The following is a 12,787-nucleotide window of genomic DNA, read 5'->3' as shown; positions in this document are numbered from 1 at the left end:
TGATTATTGGTTAAGAGTGTTGTTTGCCTTATGGGTGATGAAGAATAATGTTGGTGTAATCATTTGAGACCTTAGAATTTATCTAGGAACAAGAGAATGGATTGTTGGGTATAGAGACACCATTAATAAGGACTATGAAGCTTTATTTTTATCAAGTGTTTGACAAAATGCTTAAGTGACCAAAACATGAGCATTATAGCTAATGTGGAATCCCTTTGACTTGTATTGCTATAGATTGAAGTTGAAAGGATTGACAAACGTTGTATTACGCTCAAGAGTGGGAAGTTAAGGTATGTAAGGCTAACTCTTCACGTTTGGGAATGTCTATGATTCTCCCTACGTCCTATGATCATTACCAGTCTCCTTCTGACAGTAGATAGTAGAGACTTCTATTCTCTAGATGGCATAGTCTCGTAATCATTCGATATTCTATGAGTTTCAGTTATGACAAATCAACTTGTTATGAATACTCATCTCAGTCTAATCCTATTCACTATTCCAGTATCATGTAACCCAGTATGACTCATTATTTCAGTATCATGTATTGTAATATGATTCTCAGTTCCTGATTTTATATTCTTGAATGTTTAACACCTGTATTTGGGCCTGAGGCCGCAGTTTATGCTTTATGCATCTTTGGGCCTGAGGCCGCAGTTATGTATACGTATACTTGGGCCCGAGGTCGCAGTTGTGCACACACACACACACACACACAGATATATATATATATATATATATATATATTGGGCCTGAGGCCGCAATTTAATAGTCAGTTAAATAGGTTGTTCATCATTCAGAAGAGGGAGTATTCACATCCTTACTTCCTTGTTCAGTTATCAGTTTATCAGCTAGCAGTTCAGTTCCAGTTTCAGTATTTACAGTTCTTTTGTTCAGCTATTTTACATACCAGTACAATTCAAATGTACTAACGCCCCTTTTGCCCAAGGCCTGTATCTCGCGATGCAGGTAACGATTTACAGGTCGACGATTCAGCTTTCTAGGACATCTCGTATCAGCTATTGGTGAGCCCCAGTCTTTCAGGGCCTTATCTCTCTTTTGTTTTAGTCATTATAGTATATCAGTTAATAAGGTATACCGGGGACCTTATCCTGGTAACAGTTGGCGTTTTCAGTATTCTTTAGAGGCTTCGTAGACTATAATCCAGTCAGTCAGATATTAGCAGTCTTTCATGTGTTAGTCTTGTCGGCTACTTGTTTATACTTGCAGACCTCTCAGTATTTTTCCGCATCTATGATATTTCAGTCAGACTTTTTAGCAGACTATCATGATTTACATTTACCTCTAGCTCATAGTTACACCATATGTTGATCCATCCATACAGTTGGTTCGCTCGGTCGCATGCAGTCAGGCACCGAGTGCCGTGTTACGCCCAGGCCATAGTTCGGGGCGTGATAAAGCTTGGTATCAGAGCCCTAGGTTCAAGAGTCCTAGGGAGTCTATGAAGCCGTGTCCAGTGGGGTCTCTTTTATGTGTGTGTGCACGCCACACATGTAAACAGTTGACCACCAAGACATCTAGGATTGTTCCATTTCTTTCATACTCTAGATCGTGCAGTTAGAGCTATGCTTTCAGGAATCTTTCCAACCCGTGCAAATTGCGTATTTCAGAAAAATGCCTGCAAAAAGAAAGTACACCAGGAGGGCCTCAGCTACTAGCCAGGGGGCCATAGCTAATGCTGCTCAGGAGGAGGACAATCCGGCCCAGGGGGTTGCACCGGGTTCAGTGCCCAGTGCTTCAGACATGGATGTCAGGGGAGCTATCCGGTTGCTCACCCAGATTGTTGCTACCTAGGCTCAAAGGCAGGGGACCAGTGGTGTTCATGAGACGGGTAGTTCCAGGTCTAGGGAATTCCTCAACATGAAAAGATCGGAANGGAAGAAATTGACAATAGTAACAGATTAATACGGGATGAATTGCGTTATAATAAACGTGCTTTGGCAGATGAACATCAACAATTAGTAAAGAATTTGACAGATGAGCAAAAGTCAGTTTATGAAAAAATAATAAGAGATGTGAATGAAGACAAAGGTGGGTTTTTCTTTTTATATGGTTTTGGAGGAACGGGCAAGACTTTTATTTGGAGAACTCTATCTTCTGCCATAAGATCTAGAGGAGATATTGTGTTAACTGTTGCATCTAGCGGGATTGCATCTTTGTTGTTACCAGGTGGTTGAACTGCTCATTCAAGATTTGTGATTCCTCTAAATGTAACTGAAGATTCAATATGTAATATCAAGCAAGGTACTCCTTTAGCAAATTTAATTATTAAGGCAAAGTTGATTATTTGGGATGAGGCACCCATGATGCATAGATATTGTTTTGAAGCTTTTGATAAAACTTTAAGAGATATTCTTAGGTTTAAAGATGCATCCAATTTACACCGACCATTTGGAGGTAAAACAATTGTTCTTGGTGGTGACTTCAGACAAATATTACCTGTTATTCCAAAAGGTAGTAGGCAAGATATTGTTAATGCTTCTCTCAATTCTTCTTATTTGTGGCCTCACTGTCAACCGTTAAAGTTAACAAAGAATATGAGATTACAAGGTGATGCAATAGGGACACATCTAGATGAGTTGAGAGTTTTTTCATATTGGATTTTGGCAATTGGCGATGGTATAATTGGTACTTCTGTTGATGGCAATGAAAAAGTCCAAATACCAGATGATCTTTTGATAAAACAATCAGTTGATCCAACATCTGCAATTGTAGAAAGTACGTATCCGAATTTCAACAGTCGTTGCAATGATATAGGATACCTACAACAAAGAACCATTCTTACTCCAACTCTTGATATGGTGGAATCAATCAACGAATATATGATTTCCCTTAATGAAAGTTCTGAGAAATCATATTTGAGTTCCGATACAATCTGCAACTCTGACAGTACCTATTCAGCACTGAAACATGTACACACTCCTGAATTCTTAAATACAATTAAATGTTCTGGAGTTCCAAATCATGCTCTTACGCTAAAGGTTGGTATTCCAGTAATGTTATTAAGAAATATTGATCAGTCAGCAGGATTATGTAATGGAACAAGGTTGATCATAACTAAACTTGGAAATCAAGTTATTGAAGCCAAGGTTTTAGCGGGACAGATGGCTGGACAGAAAGTGTTTATTCCAAGAATGACATTGACCATCTGATGCTAGAATTCCATTCAAGTTCCAGCGAAGACAATTTTCAATCATTGTATCTTTTGCCATGACAATCAACAAAAGCCAAGGACAGTCATTGTCTCACGTGGGATTATTTGTAAAGAAATCAGTTTTTACACATGGACAACTATATGTTGCTCTTTCTCGAGTGACGAGTAGAAAGGGATTAAAAATATTGGTTTGTGATGACGATGGGAATATAACTACTGAAGCTACAAATGTTGTATTTAAAGAAGTTTTTCGAAATTTAGTCTGACACTCGAAAGATAATCAATATCTTTTTTGAGGTTTAAGTACAACTTTTGTTGCTGAGATTCATTAACCAAGTGCGACAATAGCTGTTGACAAGATATCTGAAGCATGTAATAGGTACGCTTTACTTTTCTGCTCTTTTCTTATATATTTCTCTATTTCTCTATTCTGTATATAAATTAACTTTTTAAAAAATATTACAAATACAGATATGTCATGATTTGCCATAACATGGATTAACAGACTTCTTACATCGCATTTTTGAAGAAGCAATGAATTTCATATACGAATTTGGTTTTAATATGGTAATTCATCAACCGGACATTGTGAAATTTCATCAAATGTAATTGGATTAAATAAACTTATGGATGTTTCAGTGTACTGGTAATCAGTCTACTCATTTTTTGGTTTGAAATATAGTTAGTGTCATAAGCATCCACTTTTTTACAAATTAATCAGCTTTATTGTTGGTTCTCATAGCAGATGCATTGGAACGAAGGGAGTAACTTGGCGGCCAATCGACTATAATGTTACTTGCAGTTCCAGAAGTGCATTTCTTTCGTGTTTGTGTGTGTGTGTGTGTGACGACCCGACCCGTCGTCTCATGTATTACAGCCCCGTTTCCCCCATTTATTGCTTCTTCATGTTTCATTATCAGCAACGAGTGAGTTATAGTTGAATTGAATTGGTTTGGATAGGAAATGAGACACTTAGTCTCTTTAAGGAAGGCTTAAGTTGGAAAGGTCAACCGGACGTTGAATTATGAGTTAGAAGGCTCGGATGTGATTTTCGGTGATTCGGTTAGCTTCGGGGGATGATTTGTGACTTGGGAGTGCGATCGGAATTAATTTTGGAGGCCCGGTGTAGAATTAGGCTTGAATTGGCGAGGTTAGTATTTTGGCGAATTCCGGTGGATGGGTGAGAATTTGATCCGGGGGTCGGAATGGAATTTCGAGAGTTGATGTAGCTTCGTTAAGTGATTTTGGATATGTGTGCAAATTTTCAGGTCATTCGGACATCATTTGGTCGGGTTTTTGATCGAAAGTGCATTTCAGAAATTCTTGAAGAACTTAGGCTTGAATCCGATGTGAATTGATGATTTTAGTGTTGTTAGGTGTGTTTTGATGATTGGAGCAAGTTCGTATGATGTTTTAAGACATGTTGGTGCTTTTGGTTGAGGTCCCGGGGGCCTCGGGGTGATTTCGGATGGCTATCGGGATGAAATTCAAGTTGAGGAAATGGCAGATTTTGCTGGTATCTGGTATGTTCGCTTCTGCGGAAATGGACCGCATAAGCGGTTCCGCAGAAGCGTAATCTTGGTCGCAAAAGCGGTCTGGAGTGGAGTTGGGCAGTTCCGCAGAAGGGGAACACTTTTCGCTTAAGCGAGTCCGCAGAAGCGGACAGACGGTCGCAGAAGCAGGTTTGGCCAGGAGGTGAGCTTCCGCAGAAGCGGAAATTTGTGTCGCAGAAGCGGCCCTTGAGTTTTAATGAAATTCCGCATAAGCGGACAAAAACCGCAGAAGCGGTTGCGCGGAAGCGGGCGTGGGGACCGCAGAAGCGGAAACCCCTGAAGCCAGTAGGAGTTTTATATTCATTTTGTTCCGCGAGGGTTATGTTATTTCCACCATTTTTAAGCGAGCTTGGGAGCTATTGGACGGAATTGAAGGGGGATTTCGACTAGGTGTGATTGGAGGTAAGTCCCTTGGCCTAAATACATGGAACTTTGATAGATTTAACATGGAAATTGGTTGAAATTCTTCAAAAGGGGGTAAAGCTAGGGCTTGAGTTTTTGATATTTTAAATTGGGATTTGATAGGTTATTTGAGCTCGGATTTGGGAGTTCTTGGTATGTATGAACTCGTGGCGAGACGAGGAATCCGGTAATGTGAGTTTTGTAATTTTTCGAGAAGTGGGCCCGGGGCTCGGGTTTTGCTAGTTTCGAGATTCTTGCTAATTTTCGATTGTTTTCGATTGGGCATTGTTCCCTTAGCATATTGTGATGTATTCGCTCTGGTTTTGGTTAGATTCGACGCGCGTGGAGGCCGATTGAGGGGCAAAGGCATCGCGAGCTAGGGATTTCACCGGGCCGAGGTGAGTAATACTTGTAAATGATATCCTGAGGGTTTGAAACCCCGGATTTGCACATCATAGTGCTGTATTGTGGTGACTTGCACGCCAGGTATGAGCGTGGGGTAGAGCACCATTGGGGATGGTGACTTAGTCCATCCCGATTGTTGGTTTTATTGTGTAATTGACTGAAACTACTTGTTATCATCATTATTTGGTTTGATTGCTATATTTGGGCTTCGTGCCAATTGTTTGAATCCTTCAGGGATTGATATCACTGTTTTTGCATTACTTTGCATATTATTTTATCACAGTCCAAGGTTTAAAATACTATTTCGCAAACTCAGCTATCTTTCTAAGATTTGAAAACTTAAATGATATTTTACTGACGTTTTGAGTTGAGACTGTTATTTTACTATTGCCCAAGGGGCTTATGTGCATTTCTGGACTGAGGATGGATCGGGCTGCGCGCCGCAGCGGTGTGATATTGATATTGCGCTTGGGCTGTAGGAGCCCCTCCGAAGTCTGAACCCCCACAGTGAGCGCGGGTACCCAAATGGATCGGGCCGCAGCAGTCATATGCATTGCATTGCATTCATGCATTGGTTCCTGTTTGTACTACGTGTCATGACATTTAGCACTCTCATATCATTGGCATCCATGCTATTGTTTGTACTGTTTACCAGACGCCCTGGTGTTAACTGTTTGTGGAGTGCTGTGCCCGAGGGGCTGACTTATGTGCGGACATGCACTATCTGATTACGCATTCATTTGCTTGACTGTTGGAAAAGGATATTTTCAAAAGAGGTTTTTAAACTGAGCCAGATATTTTCTAAAGGATTTTTTTTCCACAGTTTTACTGTTTTCTCAAAGGGTTGTTCTGTCCTATATAGCATAATGGAGTGCTCTTACGTGATTTCTTTTCTCTCAGTTATTATTTACTCTTATTACCACTGAGTTAGAAGTACTCACTTTACTCCCTGCACCTCGCGTGCAGTTGCAGGTATCATTCAACCGGTAGCGGGTTATTAGCTGATTGAAGGTATTACTATTGTAGCTGAGTAAGGTGACCGCCAGCGTTCGCGGCACCGGACGTTGTCTTTAGCATTCCAGAATTTATTTTTGTATAATATTGGCCCTGTAGTTGTGTTCAGGTTTCTTTAGATGCTCGTGACTTGTGACACCCCTGTCGGGTTGTGTTGGGTTGTAAATACTGGTTATTATTGTCGTTAAGCGGTATTTATCTATTCATTTATGTGTAAAAATTGTTAAAGAGATGATTTGGGTTAGTTGGCTGGCCTTGTCTTCACGAGAGGCGCCATCACGACTGGGTTTGGAAATTGGGTCGTGACAGGTAGGTTTATTTCCTACCTTAAAGCCAGAAAGATGATCTCCAAGGGATATATCTATCACCTGGTTCGAGTTAAGGATGCAGATGCTCAGATCCCCACTCTCCAGTCGGTACCTATTGCGAATGAGTTTCCAGAAGTGTTTCCCGGAGATCTCCCTGGAATCCCTCCCGATAGAGAGATTGACTTTGGAATTGATCTACTTCCAGGCACTAAGCCGATATCTATTCCGCCTTACAGAATGGCTCCAGCAGAGTTTAAAGAGCTAAAAGTCCAGTTGAAAGATCTTCTAAATAAGGGATTTATAAGGCCAAGTGTCTCACCTTGGGGCGCACCGGTCTTGTTTGTCCGAAAGAAGGATGGGTCTTTGCGTATTTGCATTGACTATCATCAGTTGAATAAAGTCACCATCAAGAACAAGTACCCTCTTCCCAGAATAGATGATTTATTTGATCAACTTCAGGGTGCCCAGTGTTATTCCAAGATTGACCTCAGATCGGGATACCATCAGTTGAAGGTTAAGGAAGTTGATATTCCAAAAACAGCTTTTAGGACTCGATATGGGCATTTCGAATTTTTGGTAATGTCATTTGGTTTAACGAATGCACCAACAACTTTCATGGACCTGATGAATAGGGTCTTCAAGCCTTATCTTGATTTGTTTGTTATCGTGTTTATTGATGACATCTTGATTTATTCCCGTAGCGAGACTGACCATGCTGAACATCTCAGAATTGTGTTGCAGACACTGCAGGATCACAGACTATATGCAAAATTTTCTAAGTGTGAATTCTGGTTGAAATCAGTAGCGTTTTTGGGCCATGTCATCTCAAGGGAAGGCGTGAAGGTGGACTCTCAGGAAATAGAGGCAGTGAAGAATTGGCCTAGACCCACCTCAGTATCCGATATAAGAAGTTTCTTCGGTCTAGCAGGCTATTACAGGCATTTTGTAGAGGGATTTTCTTCTATCTCGTCCCCTTTAACTAGATTAACTCAGAAGAAAGTCAAGTTTCAATGGTCGGACGCGTGCGAGAAAAGTTTTGAGGAGCTAAAGAAGAGGTTGACTTCAGCTCCAGTCCTGACACTACCGGAAGGAACCGAGGGGTTCGTTATTTATTGTGATGCTTCAAGGGTTGGTCTTGGGTGTGTATTAATGCAGCACGGTAAAGTCATAGCCTACGCGTCGAGACAACTCAAGGCTCATGAGAAGAATTATCCGACTCGTGATATTGAATTAGCAGCTGTGGTGTTTGCGCTTAAGATCTGGCGCCATTATTTGTATGGGGTACATGTTGACATTTTTACAGATCACAAGAGCCTCCAGTACATCTTCAAGCAAAGAGAATTAAATCTACGTCAGAGAAGGTGGCTCGAATTACTTAAAGATTATGATGTTGATATCCTCTATCATCCAGGAAAAGCAAATGTTGTAGTCGATGCTCTCAGTCGGCGTTCTATGGGCAGCTTAGCTCATGTTGAGGCAGACAAGCAAGCTATGGTGAAGGAAGTCCACCGCTTAGCAAGTCTAGGAGTTCGAATTTTGGACTCCGAAGATGGTGGCGTTGTTCTCCAGAACAGGGCTGAATCCTCCTTAGTAGCTGAAGTGAAGGAAAAACAGTTCAGTGATCCCTACTTATTGCAGCTGAAGGAGGGAATTCACAAACACAAGACTATGGCTTTTGAACAAGGGGGAGATGATGGTACCTTGAGATACAGAGGCAGACTATGTGTTCCAAACGTAGATGGGCTCAAAGAGAGGATTATGTCAGAAGCCTACAATTCTAGGTATTCTATTCACCCCGGTTCCACAAAGATGTATCACGATCTTAAGGAGGTTTATTGGTGGAACGATATGAAAAAGAATATATCAGATTTCGTGGCTAAGTGTCCAAATTGCCAGCAGGTGAAAGTCGAACACCAGAGGCCTGGCGGTATAACTCAGAATATAGAAATTCCCATTTGGAAATGGGAGATGATAAACATGGACTTCATAACCGGTCTACCTCGCTCATTCCGGAAGCATGATTCGATTTGGGTGATTGTAGATCAACTTACCAAGTCAGCTCACTTCTTGCCAGTAAAGGCTACAGATTCGGCCGAGGATTATGCCAAGTTGTATATCAAAGAAATTGTCCGATTGCATGGGACTCCCTTGTCCATTATCTCAGATCGTGGTGCGCAGTTCACAGCAAACTTTTGGAAATCCTTTCAGAAGGGATTGGGCACAAGGGTGAACCTCAGCACCGCTTTTCACCCCCAGACAGATGGACAGGCGGAACGCACCATTCAGACTCTGGAGGATATGTTGAGGGCGTGTGTTATTGATTTTAAAGGTAGTTGGGACGATCATCTACCTCTCATTGAGTTTGCTTACAATAACAGCTATCACTCCAGTATCAAGATGGCACCGTATGAAGCTTTGTATGGGCGAAGGTGCAGATCACCAATTGGTTGGTTCGAAGTCGGAGAAACTGAGCTATCAGGCTATGGAGAAAGTCAACTTAATACAAAGGCATTTGAAGACGGCTCAAAGTCGCCAAAAGTCCTATTCGGGCGTGCGGCGTAGGGACTTAGAGTTCCAAGTTGATGATTGGGTGTTTTTGAAAGTATCGCCCATGAAAGGCGTTATGAGATTTGGGAAGAAGGGAAAACTTAGTCCCCGCTATATTGGTCCATATAGAATCCTGCGAAGGATCGGACAGGTGGCTTATGAGTTAGAATTGCCACAAGAACTAGCTGCCGTACACCCTGTGTTCCATGTGTCCATGTTGAAGAAATTCGTGGGAGACCCGTCACTTGTGGTTCCTACAGAGGTTATAGGGGTTAAAGACAGCCTATCTTATGAAGAAATTCCAGTAGCTATTCTTGATCGTCAAATTCGCAAGCTCAGAACTAAGGAAATTGCTTCAGTAGAAGTGCTTTGGAGGAATCAAAAGATTGAAGAGGCTACATGGGAAGCCGAGGAGGACATGAAGTCCAGATATCCCCATCTCTTTGAAGGGCAAAAGGAAAATGTGGAAGGTAATTGACCTTTCCATTCAGTTCTTATATTATAATCTCCATGTTCTTCAGTATTTACTCAGCTTAGTATTTAGTGATCACATGCTCATTCAGTTGGATACACATGTATTCATGATATTTCAATATTCGTATATCATCATCACACCCGTTTAATATCCATAGATAGTCATAGTTGCAACCAGGACCATCATTCGAGGACGAATGATCCCAAGGGGGAGATAATGTAACACCCCGTAAATTCGGCTCAGGTGTGAATATGGTAAATTGAGTGGTAAGGTTATATTTTGAACATGTGAATTCCCAACGGGATGATTGTGGGTAAAATAGTTTTTTCAAAAATCAAAATGGAAAGAGAGGTGCATAAGATTTGACAAAAATCAACTAAGTTGCAGAAGGTCTATCTTCCATCAAGTTTTAGTGAAAATGTGTAAGGAATTGGGAAAACTCAAAGCATGAAAGTTGTAGGCCTTTGAAATAGTTTTCCAACGATATATTTATGGATCCCGAACGGATTTCTGTGCAAAATGTTATGTGCATTTTTCGGAACAGTACACGTATGCGCGAACACTCGCGCGGACAAGCCTTCAGGTGCGCGAACTCGCGCGTGGGAGGCAGTGTTACTGCCGTTGAGCGCGAACTCTCGTGCGAACAAGCCTCCAGGTGCACGAACTCGGGCGTGGGGGGTCGTTTTAAAGCTATATTTCGTCCCCCACAGCCCCAAAACATAAAAACTTGCTCTAGAAAGGGGAACACTCAATAACCTAACTCCTTAAGGGTCCTTCCACCACCCAAGGTAAGTTCTAATGGTGATTCTAAGTTAATTTCACTTTTCCAACATCTTATTAATGTGGGTAAACCCTCCATATCATTAGATATTCGATTGGGACATCATTGTTGAGAGAAGGAAGCCTAGAACTCGAAAATCAAGGGTTTGAACTTCGAAAAGGTAATGTCTTCACCCTCTAATTGATTCTAGCATTGGTTTAATGATTATAAATGCTAGTTCATGAGACATGAGTTGTTGGGGTTGATAGAAAAGCATGAACGATTATAGGGTTGGGGTGTTGAGTGTTGATTATTGGTTAAGAGTGTTGTTTGCCTTATGGGTGATGAAGAATAATGTTGGTGTAATCATTTGAGACCTTAGAATTTATCTAGGAACAAGAGAATGGGTTGTTGGGTGTAGAGACACCATTAATAAGGACTATGAAGCTTTATTTTTACCAAGTGTTTGACAAAATGCTTAAGTGACCAAAACATGAGCATTATAGCTAATGTGGAATCCCTGTGACTTGTATTGCTATAGATTGAAGTTGAAAGGATTGACAAACGTTGTATTATGCTCAAGAGCAGGAAGTTAAGGTATGTAAGGCTAACTCTTCACGTTTGGGAATGTCTATGATTCTCCCTACGTCCCATTCATTATGATCATTGCCAGTCTCCTCAGAAAGGAACTATGCCTTAGTTCCCTGATCAGTAGTAGGACTTCTATTCTCTAGATGGCATAGTCTCATAATCATTTGATATTCTATGAGTTTCAGTTATGACAAATCAACTTGTTATGAATACTCATCTCAGTCTAATCCTATTCACTATTCCAGTATCATGTAACCCAGTATGGCTCATTATTTCAGTATCATGTATTGTAATATGATTCTCAGTTCCTGATTTTATATTCTTGAATGTTGAACACCTGTATTTGGGCCTGAGGCCGCAGTTTATGCTTTATGCATCTGTGGGCCTGAGGCCGCAGTTATGTATACGTATACGTGAGCCCGAGGCCACAGTTGTGCACACACACACACACATATATATATATATATATATATATATATATATATATATATATATATATATANAAAATCAGGACCCGCTCCATCTTCAGCTAGTGCACCGGTTCAGAGGTTAAAGTTTAACAAGAAAAACCAGAATTTCAGAACAGCAGACTCACAGTCACAGGCTAGTGTGGGCTACAGAGTCCCTAGTCACCCTATTTGCAACACGTGTGGTAAGAGGCACCTAGGGTTGTGTCGTTTGGGCATAAATGGTTGCTTTGGGTGCGATCAGCTGGGCCACTTCTTGAGGGATTTTCCATCGGCAAAGCAGAACAATGGAGGCAATGTAGCTCAGTCCACTAATTCAGCAGCCCATCATAACTCTCAGGCTCAGCAAGGGCGCGGCGCAGCAAAGTCTAATAATGCAGGCGGTGGACGAAACCGCTTGTATGCACTGGCAGACCGTCAGGATACAGAGGCTCGTGGAGATGTTGTCACAGGTATGCTAACAATATTCACTTTTGATGTCTATGCTCTTATAGATCCGGGATCCACCCTATCTTATGTAACCCCATATATTGCAAAGAAATTTGGGATAGAACCAGAAAAGTTATGTGAACCCTTTGAAGTGTCCACTCCAGTTGGGGAATCAGTTATAGCAAGGTGTATCTATAGGGGATGTCCGGTTAAAGTGCACCATCGTCTTACTGTAGCAGACTTAGTAGAATTGGAGATGTTAGACTTCGATGTGATCATGGGCATGGATTGGTTAGAGTCATGTTATGCCAAAGTGGGTTGTAGAACCAAAATAGTAAGCTTTGAATTTCTCGGTGAACCAGTCTTAGAATGGAAGGGTGATGCAGTAACACCTAGGGGTAGGTTTATTTCCTACCTTAAAGCCAGAAAGATGATCTCCAAGGGATATATCTACCACCTGGTTCGGGTTAAGGATGCAGATGCTCAGATTCCCACTCTCCAATCGGTACCAATTGTAAATGAGTTTCCAGAAGTGTTTCCCGAAGATCTCCCTGGAGTCCCTCCCGATAGAGAGATTGACTTTGGAATTGATCTACTTCCAGGCACTAAGCCGATATCCATTCCGCCTTATAGGATGGCTCCAGCAGAGTTAAAAGAGTTAAAG

General features: G+C 41.4%; 1 pseudogene; it reads left to right on the top strand.

Annotated features, from left to right (window-relative positions):
* The first annotated feature begins 1,632 nt into the window (after positions 1-1,632).
* LOC109220854 lies at positions 1,633-3,438 on the top strand (annotated as a pseudogene).
* The last annotated feature ends 9,349 nt before the right edge of the window (positions 3,439-12,787 follow it).

This window comes from Nicotiana attenuata, unplaced genomic scaffold (genome assembly GCF_001879085.1).
Source record: "Nicotiana attenuata strain UT unplaced genomic scaffold, NIATTr2, whole genome shotgun sequence".
Lineage (NCBI taxonomy): Eukaryota > Viridiplantae > Streptophyta > Magnoliopsida > Solanales > Solanaceae > Nicotiana > Nicotiana attenuata.
Note: the sequence above shows the minus strand (reverse complement) of the source record. Positions and strands in the feature narration are given on the sequence as shown.